The sequence below is a fragment of the Mycteria americana genome, assembly GCF_035582795.1.
Source record: "Mycteria americana isolate JAX WOST 10 ecotype Jacksonville Zoo and Gardens chromosome Z unlocalized genomic scaffold, USCA_MyAme_1.0 Scaffold_18, whole genome shotgun sequence".
NCBI classification, from domain to species: Eukaryota; Metazoa; Chordata; class Aves; order Ciconiiformes; family Ciconiidae; genus Mycteria; species Mycteria americana.
Genome location: NW_027445436.1, coordinates 529,858 through 554,287, shown reverse-complemented (window position 1 = coordinate 554,287; position 24,430 = coordinate 529,858). Strand labels below are relative to the sequence as shown.

The 24,430-nt window shown below is 43.4% G+C and overlaps 1 long non-coding RNA gene and 1 pseudogene across 2 annotated transcripts in view; both read left to right on the top strand.

Moving 5' to 3' along the window:
• The window catches only part of LOC142402955 (uncharacterized), a 904,242-nt gene that overhangs the window by 479,121 nt on the left and 400,691 nt on the right, over positions 1–24,430 (top strand). The window lies entirely within an intron of this gene.
• The window catches only part of LOC142402866 (complement component C7-like), a 37,170-nt pseudogene that overhangs the window by 10,367 nt on the left and 2,373 nt on the right, over positions 1–24,430 (top strand).

Here is a 24,430-nt window from a genome sequence, read left to right as displayed (position 1 = left end):
CCATTCAGTTCACTGGCTATTCTCACCCAAAATCACATCCCCTTGAGGTACACAGCAGACTTCCCCATCCTTTCGCATTACCCACCAAGTGCACCCAGGTCCTTGAGCAAAAGCAATCCCACGAATGGGCTTGCATTTGCCTGAGGCAGGAGTAACCCAGACTGCCTTCCCCAGCATGTTTTTTATGTGCACTACAGGGACTTTGTCTCCTTCGACAGTGCGTAAAAGTTTGGATTGGGCAGGGCCAGCTCGATTGGCAGATCCCCTAGTGTTAACTAACCAGGTGGCCTTTGCTAAATGTGTATCCCACTGTTTGAATGTCCCACCACCCATTGCTCTCAGTGTAGGCTTTAACAGTCCATTGTATCGTTCAATTTTCCCAGAGACTGGTGCATGATAGGGGATGTGATATACCCACTCAATGCCATGCTCTTTGGCCCAGGTGTCTATGAGGTTGTTTCGAAAATGAATCCCGTTGTCTGACTCAATTCTCTCTGGGGTGCCATGTCGCCATGGGACTTGCTTTTCAAGGCCCAGGATAGTGTTCCGGGCAGTGGCATGGGGCACAGGATATGTTTCCAGCCATCCGGTGGTTGCTTCCACCATGGTAAGCACATGGCACTTGCCTTGGTGGGTTTGTGGGAGTGTGATATAATCGATCTGCCAGGCCTCCCCATATTTATATTTCAGCCATCGCCCTCCATACCACAGAGGCTTTAACCGCTTGGCTTGTTTGATTGCAGCGCATGTTTCACATTCCTGGATAACCTGTGCAATAGTGTCCATGGTCAAGTGCACCCCTCGATCACGGGCCCATCTATATGTTGCATCTCTTCCTTGATGGCCTGAGGTGTCATGGGCCCACCAAGCTATAAATAATTCACCCTTCTGTTGCCAGTCCAGATCCACCTGAGCCACTTCAATCTTAGCAGCCTGATCCACCTGCTGGTTGTTTTGATGATTGTCAGTGGCCAAAGTCTTGGGTACATGAGCATCCACGTGACGTACTTTCACAACCAGGTTCTCTACCCGGGCACCATGTCTTGCCACAGTGCTGCAGCCCAGAGGGGTTTGCCTCTGCACTGCCAGTTGTTCTGCTTCCATTGCTGTAACCACCCCCACAGGGCATTGGCCACCATCCATGAGTCAGTATAGAGATAGAGCACTGGCTACTTTTCTCGTTCAGCAATGTCTAAAGCCGACAGGATGGCCTTTACTTCTGCAAATTGCCTTGATTCCCCTTCTCCTTCAGCAGTTTCTACCACTTGTCGTATAGGACTCCATACAGCAGCTTTCCATCTCCGATGCTTTCCTACAATACGAGAGGACCCATCAGTGAACAGGGCATATTGCTTCTCATTTTCTGGTAGTTTATTGTACAGTGGGGCCTCCTCAGCACGCGTCACCTCCTTCTCTGGTGATATTCCAAAATCTTTGCCTTCTGCCCAGTACATAATTACTTCCAGATTCCTGGGTGATTGGGGTTATCCGAGCCCTATCCGAGCCCCTTGTGTGATCAGTGCAACCCACTTACTCCACGTAGCACCAGTTGCATGATGTGTAGAGGGGACCCTCCCTTTGAACACCCAGCCCAGCACTGGCAGTCGGGGTGCCAGCAGGAGCTGTGCTTCAGGACCAACCACTTCCAAAGCAGCTCAAACCCCTTCATATGCTGCCAATATCTCTTTTTCAGGTGGAGAATAGCGGGCCTTGGATCCTCTGTATCCCCGACTCCAAAACCCAAGGGGTCGACCTTGAGTCTCCCCTGGTGCTTTCTGCCAGAGGCTCCAGGTAGGGCCATTCTCCCCGGCTGCGGTGTAGAGCACATTTTTTACGTCTTGCCCTGCCCGGACTGGCCCAAGGGCTACTGCATGAACTATCTCCCGTTTAATTTGTTCAAAGGCTTGTCGTTGCTCAGGGCCCCATTTGAAATCGTTCTTCCGGGTCACTTGATAGAGAGGGCTTACGATCAGACTGTAATTTGGAATATGCATCCTCCAAAAACCCACAACGCCTGAGAAAGCTTGTGTTTCCTTTTTGCTAGTTGGTGGAGACTTGGCTGTTATTTTGTTGATCACATCCATTGGGATCTGACGACATCCATCTTGCCATTTTATTCCTAAAAGCTGGATCTCCTGTGCAGGTCCCTTGACCTTACTTTGGTTTATGGCAAAACCAGCTTTCAGGAGGATCTGGACTATTTTCTTCCCTTTCTCAAAAACTTCTTCTGCTGTATTGCCCCACACGATGATGTCATCAATGTATTGCAGATGTTCTGGAGCTTCACCCTGTTCCAATGCAGTCTGGATCAGTCCATGGCAAATGGTAGGGCTGTGTTTCCACCCCTGGGGCAGTCGGTTCCAAGTGTACTGGATGCCCCTCCAAGTGAAAGCAAACTGTGGCCTGCACTCTGCTGCCAAAGGGATTGAGAAAAACGCAGTAGCGATATCAGTTGTAGCATACTGCTTGGCTGATTTTGACTCCAGTTCGTATTGAAGTTCCAGCATGTCCAGCACGGCAGCACTCAGCGCTGGCCTGACTTCATTCAGGCCACAGTAGTCTACTGTTAGTCTCCACTCTCCATTAGACTTTCTCACTGGCCATATGGGACTGTTAAAAGGTGAACGCGTCTTTCTGATCACTCCTTGGCTCTCCAGTCAACGAATCAGCTTATGGATGGGAATCAGGGAGTCTCGGTTGGTGCGATATTGCCTCCGGTGCACCGTTGTGGTAGCAATCAGCACCTGTTGTTGTTCGACCCTCAGCAACCCCACAACAGAAGGGTCCCCTGAGAGACCAGGCAAGGTGGACAGCTGTTTAATTTCCTCCGTCTCCAAGGCAGCTATACCAAAAGCCCACCGGTACCCTTTTGGGTCCTTGAAATACCCTCTCCTGAGGTAGTCTATGCCAAGGATGCACGGAGCCTCTGGGCCAGTCACAATGGGGGGCTTCTGCCATTCATTCCCAGTTAGACTCACTTTGGTCTCCGATACAGTCAGTTGTTGGGATCCCCCTGTCACTCCACAAATACAGATGGGTTCTGCCCCTGTATAGCTTGATGGCATTAGGGTACGCTGTGCACCGGCATCTACTAGAACCTTATACTCCTGTGGGTCTGATGTGCCAGGCCATCGAATCCACACAGTCCAGTAAACCCGGTTGTCCCTTTCCTCCACCTGGCTGGAAGCAGGGCCCCCCTAGTCCTGGTCACAATATTCATTACCCATTTCTTGTATATACCAGTCAGGAGCTCCTTCATTAAAATCAGGAGTAAGATCAGCCCTTTTCCTCTGTCTGGGGAACTGTCCACTGGAAACCGGAGCAGCAGTTTTCCTGGAAGAACCCCCTTGGGTGATTGTTTTTCCTTGCAACTCATGTACCCGTGCCTCTAGGGTGGAGGTAGGTTTTCCATCCCACTTCCTCATGTCCTCTCCGTGGTCACGCAAGTAAAACCACAGGGTAGCCCGTGGTGTGTACCCTCTATATCCTCTCTCTTGAGCAGAGGGATGCTGACTCCTAATAGCTGAGATACTGGTCCATACAGGTGGAAAGTAGGACCTATCCTCTTTGAATCATTGGAACTCCCAGGACAGTTTCTCCACAGTCGAGACAAGGGAGGAAGAGAGACTTTCTTTGTATTCCCGCAGTTGGCTAGCTGCTTCATCCACCGTTGGTCTCTCTCCGTCTTTCCAGGTCAGTATTGCCATTGAGTTGGCATAGGATGCTGGTGCACTCCATAACAACTTCCACCACATGGGTCGTGTGCACCTAACTATCCAGCCTCGGGGCAGATCTCTGGGTGGTATTCTTAAATAGTTGCTTAACCTTAAACAAGGCCTGAGACACATTCAGGAGACATAGCGATAGGAACATGCTGGTTTGAACATCCCAGGGATATTCAAAATTCTCAAAAGCTATTGTGGTTAGCCTGGAGAGGGAGGGGAAGATGGTGGAAGGTGTCTCCCCAATAGGTTGACTCTCCGAGGAAAAAAAGTAAAATGTGTAATTATCAACAATTCCTGATAGATGGCTCCCGAAACACAGAGGCAATGCTGAGTACAAAGATGAGATCCATTTCACAAACAACAATTTTATAATTGCATAAGCCAGTGTCACACAATACAGCAAAGCAATAGCCTTAATCCATCTCCCAGAAGTGATAAACAGCACACAAATACTGATAAACAGTATATAGGGCAAGTAAGGTGTTACATTACACAACTCTGAGAACAAGTAAATCGTCATTGTGACCAGCAGCTACTAAACTAATATAATAAACGCTTATAACAAATTTGTTTTAACACACACTGGTCAGATCTGTTGTTATCTCAACCCTTTGAGTCCCACGTTGGGCACCAAAAAGGACTGTCATGGTTTAACCCCAGTCGGCAGCTAAGCACCACACAGCCACTCGCTCACTCTCCCCACTGGTGGGATGGGGGAGAGAATCGGAAAAGCACAAGTAAGAAAACCCGTGGGTTGAGATAAGAAGAGTTTAATAATTTAAATACAATCATAATAATAATTATGATAATAATAATAAATTGTAATGACAAGGAAATAACGAGAGAGAGAGGAACAAAACCCAGGGAAAAACAAAAAAAACCAAGTGATGCAACTGCTCACCACCCACCAACCGATGCCCAGCCAGTCCCCGAGCAGCGATCGCTGCCCCCCAGCCAACTCCCCCCAGTTTATATACTGAGCATGAGGCCATATGGTATGGAATAGCCCTTTGGCCAGTTTGGAACAACTGTCCTGGCTGTGCCCCCTCCCAGCTTCTTGTGCACCTGGCAGAGCATGGGGAGCTGAAAAGTCCTTGACCAGTGTAAACACCACTTAGCAACAGCCAAAACATCAGTGTGTTATCAATACTATTCTCATCCTAAATCCAAAACACAGCACTATACCAGCTACTAGGAAGAAACAGGCAATTAAACTAGCAAAAACAGGCAATTAAACAAACAAAAAAAAAGTGAGCAAACAGAAACAAATCAAAAAACTCTCCAAGTCAATTTCACAATTTAAAACCATAATGACAAGGTGTTCTTTCTTCACTCAGTTGTCACTGGATCCTTGACATTTGCAGCAGTCATGGAACACAGACTGTCTTTAGGGCCATAATACATAATGAACTTGGACAATGAAGACACAAAACTATTTAAAGCTTGGTAAACTATTGAGTAACTTTAGCATCTATCCTATAAAAGGCTGGAAGTCTACAGGGAAATATCACGGATATAATTATATTCTGGCTGACCTTAGAGTGAAGTAAAATACAGACAATACCATTTCATGCTGTCTCCAGACCAGGCAGGATATCATTAGCCCAGCAAGTAAAGCATTGCATTAATAATTTTTGTGCCAGAATTATCATTTGGTGCAAGACAAGAAATGCCTTGCCTTATGGCTAACCCTTTGTGTCTCTCAAACTACTCCTCTTTTACTCCCCCAAAACTTCATTTTTAAGCCTAAAGACAGTTTATTTCTGAATAGACAGTAGAAATGTTTAGCAAGAACTTAAATTTGCTATGATAAAACACATTCTTAACTGCAAAATTGTTAGTAGATTGTTGCCATTTTCACTAACAGTAAGGGAAAATCAGCCCCATCTTCTCTGTAAGTTACACTCTGTCCCTCACCACTGTGCTGTCAGGGGAAGTAATTGGGGAGCTCCCTCAATCAGGCCTTTTATTATAATTTATGTTATTGTAGAAGTGCTTATCAGTCAGACTGGGACAGTGCTAGGTGCTGCGTAGTCCCTTGTCACAAAATTATAGTTAATGCAACTGCACATAGCCTTAAGTATCAATAACACACAAAAGTAGGAAACTATCTAAATGGTCCAGAGCCCAAGTGCTAAGTAGAAAAAAAGTTACTATAAGTACCCTATGAAATGAAAGAAGAATCAACCGTTCACAGTCCCACTGTTGTAGAGGAGACTGAACAGCAATCCACTGCAAACCAGTAAAGTGCCATGGGACCCGTGGACTTGCAGTCCTAGGAGTGACACAAGTCCAGCTCTAACCTTCCTCTGTTTTGCACCTTGTCAGTTCAGTCTCTTTGCTTTTGTTACTGCTGGATCAATAAGAAAGCAGGATCTTGTTTCCAAATGTAAGAAGATAAAGTCTTTGGGCTGAGGTACTTGAAATGTATGCTAAAAGGACTATTATACAGCATCTGCCAAAGCAACGTTTTTGTCTTGCTGAAATGCTTCTTGCAAGAAGACATTCCATCAATATAAACTCATTTGAGTAAGATACCTGTTACTATCAATGATTTTACTACCCATTAATTAAGAGCAGACCCCCACCACCACACATACTTTCTTTGCTAGCTGTATTTGTCCTCTTTTGTGTTTATTTGCATGTTTTGTTTGTGAGCAAATTACAGCATATCTTTATCTTGAGGGTTATTATAGCTAATGATGTACTTACAGAAACTGAAATTGCTATCTAAGCCATTAAAACTGCAAGATCAAGACATATGTCTGGAGAGATAAAATATTCATCAGAGTTCCCGTATTCTGGGCCAGCTATTAAAGGTTTTAATCATTTCAGCCTCAACTATGCATCTTTTAAATTTCATCTGGAGTCTTGCAAAGCTTTGCAGATAATATGCTGTAGCCCTGTGAGCCTAAGTCATTCTGCCTTACCAATTTGCCACAGAGTACAGTTTTATTTATTACGAGAAGGTAATTAAGGAATGCAGCCTTAGATGTGATTGTTTGAAGCTGTTCTAGGCTATATCCAAACATCTTGGAAACCACCTGGGTCATGGAAACTAAGGCTCCCTAAAACAGTGCTATATCCAAGCAGCTTCCATTACCTTCACAAAAAAAGCACGTTACCTCAGTAGGTAGACATTTATCACAGAGGAATATGATAAACATATTTTGGTGCTACCAGAGAGATATTCACAGTTAATCACGAGTGATAGGGTCAAGGGATGAAAGCTCAGGAAATAAATTGAGAAGTTAACTGTTTTATTAATATATCATAAGCCTCGAATGGCTGTGGTTCCCTCAAGTGTACTATACACTATTTCTTTATGTCTACATTTACTGTTGTTTCACAAGCCCTCCTGGGCACAGACTGTTCACCGTGGGAGTGAACAAGCTAATTAACGTAGTAGATAAGTGGGACACTTGCTTTGATTTTAGGTGATTTATTTTCAAATGAACAAACACTTCTCCTTTCCCCATGCATTTTTGTTCTGATTTAGGTCGGTGCATTAGCAGATCTCTTGTGCACAATGGTGATCAGGATTGTGAGGAAGATGGTGCAGATGAAGATCGATGTGAAGAGAAGACGACTGTATGTGATATTGATAAAACACCTCCAAATTCAGAACTTACAGGAACAGGGTAATGTTCTGTGCTGGGCTCAGTAGTACTGGTGCCAAATGCATTTACATTTTTGTTGTATTTACAAGCTCTGGCTGTACAGATAGGCAATGTCCCATATGCAAAAGTGTTCAGTACAACTGCCTCCATCATGCCAGTGGCTCAGTGCAGCCAGGATGTACAGGCTCTTTGATTTGAAGCACAGAATAAAGCTTTTTATCTTTCATTCCTGCTATTTAAAAACATCTTTTAAGATGTGAAATGAAATGTAAACCAATAACACATAATCATCAGCATGGAAAAAATGAGCCAGCAATGCTCATTCTTTTTGTTCATTGCTGTTGCATTTAGTACTGTGGATCCATATGGATTTCTGTTTATACATCCCATCTGCAACCTAGCAAAATAATTATCTTAAGTTTCTTTAGCGTAGTTGTATTACTTGGTATGTGATATAATTCAGATATAATACAAAAACATTTTGGAATGGATGCCTTGTTGTTTCTGTATTGCATTAATTGCTGGAACAATAAAACTTAATGAAATTAGTTATGATAGATATGGATGCCTTAACGTAAACAGATATTGATATGTGTTCATTTTTGTTGACAAATCAAGAGCAACATTTTGCTTTTCATATTGTAACATGCTATGCACGTTGCAGTTCTGCAGGTCTAGAAATCTATCAGTCGATATCCCCTTTTCTTGGGTAAATCAGCTTATAATCTTAACCTGCAGATACAGCATTCAGTTATAACGGCTCTGTAATTTTCACCTCCTGTAAAAAGACTTTTCTACCTCTCTGTCTTAATGATTTTTTATGGTTTTCTTCTCATAGCTATGATGTCATTACTGGTGAGACTAGGGGAAAAGTCATTCACACAAAAATCTTTGGAGGACAATGCAGAAAGGTCTTTAGCAGCGATGGGAAAGAATACTACAGGCTGAGTGAAAGCGTTCTTGCTTATACTTTCCAGGTATGTTTCCATTAAGCACAGCTTTATATTTAGAGTCATTATTAAAACTGGGAGAACGATGCAAAGCTTGTAGGGTCTCTTGGCAGGTAGATTTCCCTAAATGCAGCTGAATAACACCTGTTCCCTCTCTGCAGTCACTAGTTCCACTTGCAGCTCCTCCACCAGCCCCGCCTGCAGGAGTGGAGACCCTGCTAACTGTGGCTGCTCTTCATCTCTGCAGAATTAAATGCAGAGAGAAGGATCCCATGCCACTGAACACATCTGTCCTCTGGCCAGAGCTTGTATCAAGCAAACAACACTGCCAATAGCAAAAAGCTTCAGTGCCACTGCAGTGTTGAGGCCTGTATACCACCAGATGCAGGTGTTGTATCAGCTCATGATAAAGTTGTGTCAGCTCATGTCAAGAGAGTCTGGTATATTAAAAGCTAAAATAAATAAATTATGATATATAATTATTAGAAAAGTGTATACATAAGCTGATTTTGAAATACAAACTGGTGTATATCTTGCTAAAATGGAAGGAAAAAATTATAATTATTCAGATGTGATTTCTAATTCCCTCACAGTTAGACTGAATGTAAAGCCATCTCCTTAGTATAAGTTCTGGCCTGAATCACCCTCAGAAATGTTATGTGCACAAGGCTTTGGGGTGCTTTGTGAAGATCTTCCAGAGATATGCTTTTATTTCAAGTCATTATCTCAGAGATTTGATTTGTCTTATGCTTATCAAAAGCATGCCAAGCAATCCTTAATGTACTTTACTTCATAACATAAATACTTACTATACAAATATATATATATGTAATGCTTTTCCAATAGTGTTCACTACTTTTTGTGAAATCTGAAATGGATTCAGCCTGAAAAAAAATCAGATTTTTTGCATCAGGAAGGACTTGTTCTACTCTATAAGTTATTGTTTTTAACATCCTTCATGAAGCTCTTTATACAGAATTCTATCTTTTGTCTTCTAGGTTAAAATTCAGAATGATTTCAGTTATGAGTTTTTCAACAGTAGCTGGTCTTATATGAAACACAGAGAGGTATGAAAAATCAAACAGCGGACACAGTTTTTTACAGAATAAAATTCTGCAACACAGTCAAACGGTATGTATAAGTTGTCACTGTGGCTTAGTATTTTGCATAAATGTTTTCATCATTTTTTTCATGTACTTTTATAGTGAGATGCAAATATTTATTTTATCCAGATATTTTTGGCACAAATGCATGACAGAAAAAATCCCATAAAACCTTTACAAAGAGATCACTGGTTTGGTTATCAATTAAGAAGGGTTGGCTGCTGTTTTTACTTTCTCCATTTTACCTCTTTATTAGTAATATATTTATTTACTAGCTGTTTTCCTCCCTATTTGAGAAGGAAAAACATCAACTTCTCATAACTGATTAATATTTTCCATTTTCTTCTAATGCTTTACTGCACTTTTTTCCTATTACCTTTGTTGGTATCTTGGAGTGAAAAAATTGAAATAATTCTTTGATTAAAGTTAATTTATTTTATAATACATTTTCCACTAGTAGAACTCCATTAAGAGAGAGATCTAGTGTCTTAAGCAGCCAGGAAGTCACAGTGTTTATGCCTTTGACTTATTTAAAAGGAAGCATTAGATAAATAATTTGAGAGTAACTCTCAATTATGAATTATAACCTCTATCTTATAGCAAATAAAATCAAGTAAAAAATATATACATTTTATGGCCCCCAAGTTGATAGAGGACAAGCTTGTTTTACCACACTAACAATGATGTATTTTGAGACTTAACATAACAAAGTTCAGAAGTAACTTTGAGAGGCTGAGGTGACCGTTACTGTGTAGGCATATAGGATTTTATAATTCAGCAGCATCCTCAAAATGGCTAGAGCCCCTTACAAAAAGGCTCCTTTAGAGAAATCAGGGTGCAAAGAAAACCTCTCTAGTGCCTCCTATTTGCTTTCAAACAAGGCTTGTTAACCTGCTACTGCCAGGCTGCTGGTGTTGGAAACCACCATTAGCTTTGAAGAGTGATATTTTCATTTCTTATTTGTCCTTATGCTAGTTTTCAGGTACGCAGGAGGAAAAGAAAGATGATACAGCAATTATAAATGAAGGTCCAAAAGATATTTCCTAACTTCAGGATATTCTTTTTGCATTCACTGAGTTGCTTAGACATATCTAACAGCTCTGTAAAGTTGTTGGTCAGTAACCAATATAATGTGCATGTCATCTGGCTAGTAGGAACCACCCCATTAGTGAAATGGAGCATGACTGATTTATTTTCCTTTCTCCAGAGTCAGCAGCTGATGGTTGTTGAGAACAGTGTGGAAGTTGCTCAGTTTATTAACAACCACCCAGACTTTCTCACTCTTGCAGAGCCCTTCTGGAAGGAACTTGACAACCTTCCAATCATCTATGAGTACAACACCTACCAAAGACTTATTGAACATTTTGGGACTCATTTCTTACACTCTGGATCTCTAGGAGGACATTACGAAGTTATTTTTTATATGGATACTGACAAAATGAAAGCAGAAGGTAGAGTACTAGAGTATTTGTTACAAGAAACAAAGTGAATAAACAAGAATAAAAATTTATTTGTATGTTCTCCCAGCTAATATCTAAAATCAAATAAGAGACTTCTACTAGTCACCACACACTCTTCACAGGCAAAAGAAAGAAGTTTAGAAAAAGTGCTCAAACCACAACATTTAGTTCCAGATCCGCATCTGTGACCTGCAGTGCTCTGGGTAGATTTGATAGTTGGTTCAGGACCTCATCAGGCTAAACTTGAATTCTAGCAACAATCTGAATCTCAAATAATGTCAAAGCTTAAAAGTTACTTGGAGATGAAGGTTGGGTAAAACTGTGTAAAGCAGAATAAATTACAAACAGAGCAAACAGAGCAAACCAGAGTGACACGTATGATGGTACTCAGTGGGGAGCAGTGCTGTAGGATTAGGGATTGCTGAGAAGAGAGATGAAGGAAACAATAAACTTTTTCCAGATACACCTCCCATCTCTCAGCCTCCATCTGTAGGCTTTAGCAATGCATGGACCTTCCCATAGGACATGCTAGTTAGTTGCCTTCTAATTTAAGCATGATACCTGTTGGTTCTTTTCTTTCTAAAACACATTTCAAGTCAGTGGGAAACTCAGAAATGAATCCAACACGCTTTCCTTGTACAGCATTGTTAATGGATTGATTATCTGCAGGTCTGAGCATAACAGACATGTACCAGTGCACCACATCAGACTGGAACACATTCATTGTGAAAAAGAAGAAAATAAAGTGCTCCAAACTGGATGAACTGCTACAGACTTCTTCAGGTAAATGTTCAACAGTGACTCGTACAGTTGTCATGTCTTCAGCTTTCATCTCCTCCTAAATAGCTGTCAAAATGAGGAGCAGGTGTTGATAGCTTTGTTGAACTCTATCTTAACATATTGAACCCAGACACCAAGTGCCTGGTTTAAAAGGCTCTCCAATATCAAGCAATCATTGCTAATGCTTTCCCAGTAACTAGTACTTTTCTGGACACCCTAAGTCAGAGCTGCCAAGACACCTGCAAAACCAGATACTTCTTGTGTGTTATCCATGTAGGAGCTCTTGATCCAGTCACAGGTGGTTGATCTGCACAGATGAGACCTTTCACTACTTGCTAGTATATAGCTTTTGCATGTATTGTTTCTATTTCCATTTGTAAATATAGCAATGGTGGTATTTTCTGTATTTCCCATCCTGAATCTACAGGAAGCAGTGGTAATAAGATTAAGGGAGACTCCTACATAGAAGGAGGAAGCCCAGGTGCTGTTGCTGGCCTTAGTTATCTAGAGCTGAATAATCCTGCTGGGAACAGTCCTTTTGGGCCAGATCAGTGACAGACTATCCCAGAGGAATTAAACAAAAGGTAAGGTGATTTTCCTGAAGCAGAGATGAGCAGATGGGATTACCTCAAGGGGAGAAATGATTAAGCTATAGCTGGTGATTAATCAGGCTGTAGTCTGCAATAATTTTGTTTTTAGATCGCTTAATAAAAAAGTAAAGAAAAATTCACAGGAAGAAAATTCCATGAAGCTAACATGATCAGCATCACAAATCTAGGTCCTTTGGCAGGTCAACCGTAATCTCATAGCTCAAATATGTTTAAACATGACTAAGCTACCACTGACTTTAAGGGATGCTGTTAAGCAGAGCTGACTTTTCAGAAAAATGCTAATATTAAATACTAACATAAGACTTTATCTAGTTAGCTAGCAAATTGGAGCATCTTTCAACTCCCATGTGCAGGAGCATACATCACAAATTATTTTACATGACAAAATGTGCTCATAAACTCTTATATCCCCACTATAACTATTTAATATAATTTTTTCTCTACTGTGTGTAGCTAACACCACTATATGAGCTGGTAAAGGAAGTGCCCTGCTCCTCAGTCAAAAAGCATTACCTAAAACAAGCCATTGAAGAATATATGGCTGAAAATGATCCCTGCAAATGTCAGCCTTGCCAGAATGGTGGTGAGGTAGCCATGGAAGGAACTCACCACATGTGTTACTGCAAGCCTTATACCTTTGGAGCAGCTTGTGAGCTGGGAACTCTCGTGCAAGATCAGCCAGGTCAGCACTCTTTAAATCTGTGAGAATTTAAAGTGGCAAAAGTGTGCTCTCCTGCTTCCAGAGTCTGTTTGTCCCACTGCACAAATCGAATGAGCGACTGATGTGCAGTGGCTGCTTGGGTCAGATATCGCTGCAGACATACAGCACGGGAAGGGTCTTCTTGCTGAGCCTGAGTCTTTGCTTAACATGTCCAAACAGTACTTAACAAAAAACTGTTTTTATTATTATTGTTAAATGCAGTGGACCATACTAACCACTCAAAATGCAACCTTCTATAAATAAATATATATACTAAATGAATGAGTATCAATAACTTCAACAATTTTTGCTTTTTATTTTTTTTAATTAGTTATAGCTGATAGCTATTTTTATGTTCTCTTAGACTCTGATAACATATAGACTCCATGGAATTATACTTATGTAAAAGGTGAGTTTGGGAAAGATTAGATCATTACAATCTCGAATTCTCTGTAAGGGCACAGTTTGGATCATCACTAGCTTTGAACAGCACATACTGCTGCTTTTTTTTTTTTTTTTTAAGGACAACAAACCTACAGAATGGTTTAATGTGAAATATTCTCAAATGTTACATAGATGTTGTTGATAGACACTGGAGCTGCTGGTCTTCCTGGAGTCCTTGTTCAGGGGGAAGGAAATCAAGGAGTCAAACCTGCAACAACCCCTCCCTGCATGGCGGTGAGAAGGCCTGCATAGGAGAGCAGCATGAAAGCAGACCACGTGAAAATGAAGAATTGCAGCATTTTCAATAAGCAGAAAAGAAACATTTGGAGCATGAATATGGGAAGATTTAAAAAATTTATTTCAGAAGGATGCATAAGCTATTGAATTCAGGGAGAAGGTCACTTACTGAGCTTTCATATTTAAGTTGAAACAAAATTAAATTCAGAAGCTGTGAATCTGATACAAGGTAAGACTAGAAAATGGGGTAAAAGCTAGTAAACTTGACACCATTCTATTTAGTACTCTCTCAGATAGCCTAGCAGTGCCTGATTTAAGTATAATCATGATGTAAATGGGACACACAATAGTCTTGAAAATGGGCTTCACTAAGAAGTGTAGAATTTTGAAAGGGAGACTAAATTCAAACTAAATCATACTTTTGTTTGCTTTATAGCTTGATTGAACCACACTGTTTTGATGTATCCATAACTTACAGAATTCTGTTCACCTCCTCCTCTCTTGGAAAATGGATTTGTTCAAGTAAGTTATTTCTGTTACTCTATTATCTGTCCTATCCCTACCTGCAGTTAATACAGAGATTCACTTGAAAATTTGTATTTATCTTGGTAAGCTTAGTATCAGAGCTACTGTATAGCAGCTTTCTCAGCATTGTTCCCTGGCTGAAGTTTACATGACATTAGCCAAGACTTCTTACTAAAAATAAAAGAAAACCAAAAAAGCCTGACCCCAAAACCAGAACAAAATCTTTGCTTTTCTGGACCATGGTACCTACAGAGAAAAGAAATCTACTTGTCCTTTACCCTATACACATATTAAAAAATTTCTGTGCCACATGAATTACGTATTACAGCACAGGAAACTAGAGAAAAAACAGCACAAAGTAAACTGTCTAAGGTCATCCAGCAAGTCCATAGCAAAATTATAAACAGACTTTAGGAATCTTCACATTACACCCTGTGACTCACATTGCACTTTCTTGTTCCCTGGTGAAACTATGATCTGGCAAGGTATTTGGCTGACTGTAACTTGGGCCTATTTAACAAGGGAGACTAAATTCCTCCCTTGGTGGAATGGATTATGCCTTCTCTATGTTACGAGGCTGTCTAGAGTCTTACTGCTCAATAAACAGATACAAGGATTAGTTCAAAATCCATTAGTTGTCTCTGCATAACTGCAACCAAAGATCCAAAATTTTGTGCTCCCTCTTTTGCCAGTGATTTTTTTTTTTTTTGGTAATCAATAGTTGTCTCCCACATTGATATTTTTGGTTCACAAGCTAAAGGTAAAACCCTGCAATTCATGGAGTAGTCTCAATTTTTCATAAGATCTCTCCTTAGAACAGAGTGGGATATAAAATGAGAAAAGACCTGTGTCTTCAAGTCCAGTTCTGAGTGACCATATCACATTAACATGATAACATGCCATCCTAAGAATTAGCAAAGCCATATACTCTCCACTGATCCCCCTGGAAGGCTGTTCAAGAGCTTATATTCCCCCTCTAATGCTTGATAACAGCCATATTTGCAGTTGGTTTATACACTGGCAGAAGAGCACTGGTCCATCACTGACATACCACTGCCAGACCCTTGTCAAAGGGCAACTCTAACCCTCCCTTTGCTAAGTTAAGATAGCCTAAATATTCTGTATTCTACCAACTTTTTTTGCAGCATCTCCTCCATTTTGATCACATTTACCGACTATCGATAAGCAGAATTGCCCCCAGTATTCCAGACACTCTCACCAGTGCATTGCAGAGTGACATTAATACTTCTCACTGTCCTCAGCTACTGCATCCCAGAATCAAAGGGAGTTCAACCCTGCTGGTGGTTCTTAGATTGTATATTCAAATTTTCACCTGTTCCTTTTCTTTCAGAATGCTGAAAACTCATACCCTGTTGGGAAAAACATTGTTTATGCTTGCAGACATGGATATTCTCTTGTTGGTGATCCTGTTGTTAAGTGTGGCAGTAATTTAAAGTGGCAAGTTGGACACAGATATTGCCAGGGTATGTCTAACTGATACAACTACATTACTGAATTCCAGTGAAACATCTCTGAACATCTGCTTTCCAACAAGGGGGGGGGGGAAATACACACCTGCATTTCCCAGTTCCCTAGACATAATCAGGTCTAAATTGACTTTTATTTTGAGTCCAGATATTGTAATACTGAAATAGAAACATGCCTATAAAGTCTGGTTTTAAGGAAGGCTGGAAGTGAAACAAAGTTGAGCCTATTTAACGTGGGAGACTAAATTCCAGTCCAGGAAGTACTTCCTGTGGAAAAAAACTTTGTTCCTTAATTCGGTCCTGTGCTTATATCCAAGAACCATGGGGATGAGTCTATATCTAAAGCAAACCGAGTAAAAGGTCTAGTGGGCAGAACTGGGCAACCACAAAGTTCTCAAATAATCGCCTTGTTATAAGAGCACAACTCCAGGGATCACTTTACATATTGGATAATCTCCTCACTTCACTCTTTTTCCTCTAACCCAGTCAGTAACCATTAGGGTTTCTTTTTTCCGTGCAAGGTTTATTTGTGAGTCAACTTTAAGTGTGATCACATAGACATGGGAATTTTCAGACCTGTATTTCAACACCATCTTTTCCTCCTTCCAACCAGGACTGACTGCCCACAAATGCTAGTCCACACTGTTTGAACACCATCTCTGTGTATCAGTACACAGTCTCCCAGGGTCCTGCATGTATGACCTGTCTCTAATAGGATGTTACTCTCTAGCGTGAACCCTCATCAGAAGCAAAGGTACTAAGAACAGAGAAGCCCTCTTCAAGCTAGGGCCAGCCCTGCAGACAGGAAAATATATCGTCACTCCATCCTTGGTACTATATATATGTTTGGCTGGTGTGATGAGTTAATATCCTGTTGTCCTGGTTTTGGCTGGGATAGAGTTAATTTTCTTCCTAGTAGCTGGTATAGTGCTGTGGTTTGGATTTTAGTATGAGAATAATGTTGATAACACACTGATGTTTTAGTTGTTGCTAAGTGGTGTTTACACTGGTCAAGGACTTTTCAGCTCCCCATGCTCTGCCAGGTGCACAAGAAACTGGGAGGGGGCACAGCCAGGACAGTTGATCCAAAATGGCCAAAGGGCTATTCCATACCATATGATGTCATGCTCAGTATAGAAACTGGGGGGAGTTGGCCAGGGGGGTAGCGATCGCTGCTCAGGGACTGGCTGGGCGTCAGTCGGTGGGTGGTGAGAGGTTGTATCACTGGTTTTCTTCCCTTGGGTTTTGTTCCTCTCTCTCCCTCTTGTTGTTTTCCTTCTCAGTACAATTAATTATTATTATTTTTTTTGTTCCAATTATTAAACTGTTCTTATCTCAACCCACGAGTTTTCTTACTTTTGCTCTTCCGATTCTCTCCCCCATCCCACTGGGAGGGGGGAGGGTGAGCGAGCAGCTGTGTGGTGCTTAATTGCTGACTGGGGCTAAACCACGACAGTCCTTTTTGGCCCCCAAAGTGGGGCTTGAAGGGTTTGAGATAATAACAGATTAACCAGAGCGTATTAAGGAATTTAGATCTGTTAGTAGTTGTGGGCCACGATATCGATTCATCTGTTCTCGATATTGGTTTACCTGATCTGCACCATGCTCATTTTTTTGCTGTACATGTTAAAGATCGGTGTTGGTTTTTGCAGTTTGCTGTGCTCTGCTTTAATTGGTGATGTTTTGCCTGGGAGATTTGTTATTAAAACAGTGACCTTGGGTTTATTTTGGTATCTAAGTGTTGTACTGAAATCATTACTGTATGTCAGGTATCACCTCATGGAGACAATTAGCACTTATACCTCTTCCTCTGAGAGGTTTTTTATGGATGAAATACAGAATGGCACCTTCGCTACTTTCTTCTAAAATGTTTCCTCCTTCGTTACAATAACTTTTCAGTATCTTCAATATCCTTGGGTAGTTAAGATACATCTATTGGTATTGCTTGGGAATATTGTTTCAGTTTTGTCTAAGGTTAGTAAGCAATTTAAGAATATCATCCAGAGATCTGCCCCAAGGCCGGATAGTTATGAGTGGCAGGGTGTGTGGGATAGCATGGGCAAATGCCTAGGACAGCGAGCACCTCCAGTGTTTTGGAACTTCACCCCTGAACAAGGGCAGAATCCTGAAAAATTAGTAGAATATTTGGAAAAAGTATGTTGTCACCCTGCCAATTCTAGGGAGACACAAATCACTGCAATGTGCTGGGGCCTGGCCCATGCCTACCGAGCCCTGTTCAACACTATTCAGAACCCTCAAGGAGCTGGTGACAAAATGACAGACACCACAGCTACTCCAGCACCCCTGCGACAGGCACTGCGGTCACTCCAGCCCCCTCTGCGACAGGCACTGCGGCTACTGCAGCCCCTCCTGCGACAGGCACTGTGGTCACTCCAGCCCCCCTGCGACAGATAATGCGGTTCATCCAGGGAACCAACCCGTGTCAGTATCAGTCGCCCCTATACACAAGAAGAAATCCTGGAAGCGAAGGTCAGCTCGTTTAGAAAGGGAAGATGAAAGACCAGGGCCATCACAGGGAGAGGAAGAGGAAGAACTTGTGGATGAGACTGAAACCACCCGATCCCTATCCCTGAGTGAGCTGCGAGATATGCGAAAAGATTTCAGCCGTCGTCCAGGGGAGCACATTGTCACCTGGCTGCTCCCATGCTGGGATAACAGGGCCAGTAGCCTGGAATTAGAGGGTAAGGAAGCCAAACAGCTGGGATCCCTTTCTAGGGGAGGGGGCATTGACAAAGTGATTGGAAAAGGGGCACAAGTCCTCAGCCTCTGGAGGCAACTCCTGTCAGCTATGAAGGAAAGATATCCCTTCAAGGAAGATGTTATATACCGCCCTGGGAAATGGACCACCATGGAGAAAGGTATCCAGTACCTGAGGGAATTAGCCGTGCTGGAGGTGGTTTATGGTGAACTGGACGACAAGCGGTTACCCAAAGATCAAAGATGAAGTCCGGTGCACACGACCCATGTGGTAGAAGTTGGTACGGTGCACACCAGAATCATATGCCAACTCATTGGCAATACAGACCTGGAAAGACGGAGACGGTCCAACAGTGGATGAAGTAGCTAGCCAGCTCCAGGAATACAAAGAAAGTATCTCTTCCTCCCTTGTCTCGGCTGTGGAGAAACTGTCCCAGAAGGTCCAGCAATTCGAAGAGGATAGGTCCTACTTTCCACCTGTACAGACCAGTATCTCAGCTATTAGGAGTCAGCATCCCTCTGCTCAAGAGAGAGGATATAGAGGGTACACACCACGGGCTACCCTGTGGTTTTACCTGCGTGACCACGGAGAGGACATGAGGAAGTGGGATGGAAAACCTACCTCCACCCTAGAGGCACGGGTACGTGAGTTGCAAGGAAAAACAATCACCCAAGGGGGTTCTTCCAGGAAAATTGCTGCTCCGGTTTCCAGTGGACAGTTCCCCAGACAGAGGAAAAGGGCTGATCTTACTCCTGATTTTAATGAAGGAACTCCTGACTGGTATATACAAGAAATGGGTAATGAATACTATGACCAGGATTAGAGGGGCCCTGCCTCCAGCCAGGTGGAGGAAAGGGACAACCAGGTTTACTGGACTGTGTGGATTCAATGGCCTGGCACATCAGACCCACAGGAGTATAAGGCTCTAGTGGACACCGGTGCACAGTGTACCCTAATGCCATCAAGCTATACAGGGGCAGAACCCCTCTGTATTTCTGGAGTGACAGGGGGATCCCAACAGCTGACTGCATTGGAGACCAAAGTGAGCCTAACTGGGAATGAATGGCAAAAGCCCCCCATTGTGACTGGCCCAGACGCTCCATGCATCCTTGGCATAGACTACCTCAGGAGAGGGTATTTCAAGGACCCAAAAGGGTACCGGTGGGCTTTTGGTATAGCTGCCTTGGAGACGGAGGAAATTAAACAGCTGTCCACCTTGCCTGGTCTCTCAGAGGACCCTTCTGTTCTGGGGTTGCTGAGGGTTGAAGAACAACAGGTGCCAATTGCTACCACAACAGTGCACCGGAGGCAATATCGCACCAACCGAGAATCCCTGATTCCCATCCATAAGCTGATTCATCGACTGGAGAGCCAAGGAGTGATCAGTAAGCCTCGTTCACCTTTTAACAGCCCTATATGGCCAGTGAGAAAGTCTAATGGAGAGTGGAGACTAACAGTAGAGTACCGTGGCCTGAATGAAGTCAGGCCACCACTGAATGCTGCCGTGCCGGACATGCTGGAACTTCAATATGAACTGGAGTCAAAAGCAGCCAAATGGTATGCTACAACTGATATCGCTACTGCGTTTTTCTCGATCCCTTTGGCAGCAGAGTGCAGGCCACACTTTGCTTTCACTTGGAGGGGCGTTCAGTACACTTGGAATCGATTGCCCCAGGGGTGGAAAAACACCCCTACCATTTGCCATGGACTGATCCAGACCGCGCTGGAACAGGGTGAAGCTCCAGAACATCTGCAATACATTGATGACATCATCATGTGGGGCAATACAGCAGAAGAAGTTTTTGAGAAAGGGAAGAAAATAGTCCAGATCCTCCTGAAAGCTGGTTTTGCCATAAAAGAAAGTGAGGTCAAGGAACCTGCACAAGAGATCCAGTTTTTAGGAATAAGACTTTGAACAAATTAAACGGGAGATAGTTCATGCAGTAGCCCTTGGGCCAGTCCGGGCAGGGCAAGACGTAAAAAATGTGCTCTACACCGCAGCCGGGGAGAATGGCCCTACCTGGACCCTCTGGCAGAAAGCACCAGGGGAGACTCGAGGTCGACCCCTAGGGTTTTGGAGTCGGGGATACAGAGGATCCGAGGCCCGCTATTCTCCACCTGAAAAAGAGATTTTGACAGCATATGAAGGGGTTCGAGCTGCTTTGGAAGTGGTTGGTACTGAAGCACAGCTCCTGCTGGCACCCCGACTGCCAGTGCTGGGCTGGGTGTTCAAAGGGAGGGTCCCCTCTACACATCATGCAACTGGTGCTACGTGGAGTAAGTGGGTTGCACTGATCACACAAGGGGCTCGGATAGGAAACCCCAATCGCCCAGGAATCTTGGAAGTAATTATGGACTGGCCAGAAGGCAAAGATTTTGGAATATCACCAGAGGAGGAGGTGACGCGTGCTGAGGAGGCCCCACTGTACAATAAACTACCAGAAAATGAGAAGCAATATGCCCTGTTCACTGATGGGTCCTCTCGTATTGTAGGAAAGCATGGGAGATGGAAAGCTGCTGTATGGAGTCCTATACGACAAGTGGTAGAAACTGCTGAAGGAGAAGGGGAATCAAGGCAATTTGCAGAAGTAAAGGCCATCCAGCTGGCTTTAGACATTGCTGAATGAGAAAAGTGGCCAATGCTCTATCTCTATACTGACTCATGGATGGTGGCCAATGCCCTGTGGGGGTGGTTACAGCAATGGAAGCAGAGCAACTGGCAGCGCAGAGGTAAACCCCTCTGGGCTGCAGCACTGTGGCAAGACATTGCTGCCCGAGTAGAGAACCTGGTTGTGAAAGTACGTCATGTAGATGCTCATGTACCCAAGACTTTGGCCACTGACAATCATCAAAACAACCAGCAGGTGGATCAGGCTGCTAAGATTGAAGTGGCTCAGGTGGATCTGGACTGGCAACAGAAGGGTGAATTATTTATAGCTTGGTGGGCCCATGACACCTCAGGCCATCAAGGAAGAGATGCAACATATAGATGGGCCCGTGATCGAGGGGTGCACTTGACCATGGACACTATTGCACAGGTTATCCAGGAATGTGAAACATGCGCTGCAATCAAACAAGCCAAGCGGTTAAAGCCTCTGTGGTATGGAGGGTGATGGCTGAAATATAAATATGGGGAGGCCTGGCAGATCGATTATATCACACTCCCACAAACCCACCAAGGCAAGTGCCATGTGCTTACCATGGTGGAAGCAACCACCGGATGGCTGGAAACATATCCTGTGCCCCATGCCACTGCCCGGAACACTATCCTGGGCCTTGAAAAGCAAGCCCCATGGCGACATGGCACCCCAGAGAGAATTGAGTCAGACAACGGGACTCATTTTCGAAACAACCTCATAGACACCTGGGCCAAAGAGCATGGCATTGAGTGGATATATCACATCCCCTATCATGCACCAGCCTCCGGGAAAATCGAACGATACAACGGACTGTTAAAGACTACACCGCGAGCAATGGGTGGTGGGACATTCAAACAGTGGGATACACATTTAGCAAAGGCCACCTGGTTAGTCAACACTAGGGGATCTGCCAATCGAGCTGGCCCTGCCCAATCAAAACTTTTACGCACTGTAGAAGGAGACAAAGTCCCTGTAGTGCACATAAAAAACATGCTGGGGAAGGCAGTCTGGGTTACTCCTGCCTCAGGCAAAGGCAAGCCCATTCGTGGGATTGCTTTTGCTCAAGGACCCGGGTGCACTTGGTGGGTAATGCGAAAGGATGGGGAAGTCCGCTGTGTACCTCAAGGGGATTTGATTTTGGGTGAGAATAGCCAGTGAACTGAATGGTATGATGTTAATTGCTATATAATACTGTGTGTCATCGCTTTTATGGTTGCTATACTCCATATCAACAGTATTTCAGTGAGAATCACCCAGATTAACGAAGAATGAGCTTTGCTGAAACCAAGCAAAGTGCAGTGGTGATGGAACCAGAACTGGCTTCAGCATGCAACAATCCAACACCACACACCATCTCTCCTGCCCTGAAGGACTGTTATGACAGATGGAGCCCAAAGTCATGGACTAAATGGACTCAACAGACATTTTAGAGGGATGGCCCATCGACCAAGGGAATGATATCTGTGTGTGTATAGCAAAAGACAGGGAAAGTGGTGGTGATTAATTGGAATGTGTTGGAAAGGGTAGGACCTGGGCATGACGTAGATGGCATAGAATAAGGGGTGGCTACTGTCCTGGTTTTGGCTGGGATAGAGTTAATTTTCTTCCTAGTAGCTGGTATAGTGCTGTGCTTGGGATTTTAGTATGAGAATAATGTTGATAACACACTGATGTTTTGGCTGTTGCTAAGTGGTGTTTACACTGGTCAAGGACTTTTCAGCTTCCCCTGCTCTGCCAGGTGCACAAGAAGCTGGGAGGGGGCACAGCCAGGACAGTTGATCCAAACTGCCCAAAGGGCTATTCCATACCATATGGCCTCATGCTCAGTATATAAACTAGGGGGAGTTGGCCGGGGGGCAGCGATCGCTGCTCAGGGACTGGCTAGGCATCTGTCCGTGGGTGGTGAGAGGTTGTGTCACTGGTTTTCTTCCCTTGGGTTTTGTTCCTCTCTCCCTCTCTTGTTGTTTTCCTTCTCATTACAATTTTTTTTTTGTTCCAGTTACTACACTGTTCTTATCTCAACTCATGAGTTTTCTTACTTTTGCTCTTCCCCTTCTCTCCTCCATCCCACTGAGGGGGGGAGGGTGAGCGAGCAGCTGTGTAGTACTTAGTTGCCCCCTGGGGTAAACCACGACACTGGGCTAACAGGATTGATACGTTTCTACAGGAAAATCAGCTAATCTTACCATTGAATATTTGTTAATGAATTTAAGAGAAGATAAAATATGTGACCGCTTTCTGTAAGCCACTGATTCACTGTGGCTATCCCACATGCTTCAGTCCTTAGAAACTCCTTGTCTCCTGCCCATCCTGTAGGGGGGTTTAGCAAGGAAACCCATGGAAACTTTTGCATGAGATCACTGAGAGAATAACTCTGTCCTGTCCACACAGCATGCAATTGGAAGGGGCACACTCCATTTTGTTTGAGCCCAGCCTCAAGTTGTTTCCTGCCATGAAGACTATCCAGTGCAAGAGACTAGGTAAGCCATTGCAGTCCTGTAAATGCAACACACAGGAGTTTCTTTCCTAGATGGACTATGGTTGATATATATATATGATATATACACAGCCAATATAATGATAGAGAAGCCACATTTGTATCACCAGCAGGAAGCATAGAAAACATGAGCATGTTTTTTTCTGCGGGCTATTCAAACAAGATGCCTTAAGACATTTCTTCTGAGGTTTCCTTATGGCTTTTTGCCTCCCCTTGCTATATAGCATTGTCACCAACAATATTTAAGATATTGCCTGGGATATATGCTGCCTATTCTGCCACCCAACTATACTTCACTTTCCACCCATACCGCGTAACATCACCACTGTGTGAGCTGCACCTTAGAAATAGGACTTATCTGTAAGCTGTCCAGTGCACCACAGCCTCTGATGGAAGAGAAGGGACAGGGCTGGATGACTCCTTTTACTCATCTGGCAGTCACACAGCTGATATGGAATAAATCTCCAAGAATGGGAAGAAAGAGGAAAATGGTGCTTCAAGTTCATAGTAACAGCTGTTTAAGCTCTGAGTTGATACTGGCAGGTACTGACAGAGAGGGAAACAGGCTGTAGCATACAGCAGCTTTGTCTAAATTAATCTTTTCCGGCTGTGGAAGGCAGACAAGACTTTCTCTTGCACACTCCTACGATACTGGTCAGTGATGTGCAGGCATCCAAGCAGCTCACTGCTTCAAGCCGCTCACATCCTCACCCAAGCTCCCAGGTGTTCTCATATCCCTGAGGAGACTCTTGCTTGGAGACAACAGCCACTACTGTAGAAGACTAGGCATGCCTCCTACATTTCAGATCTGCCCTCTCCTTATTAGCCAACTGCTGCCTGAGGTCTCCTGATCTGAGGGAAGAAGCACGTGACAGTCAGGCTTAAACCTCAAAAGAAAGCATCCTGTGAGATTCCCAGTGTAAATCATCTGCC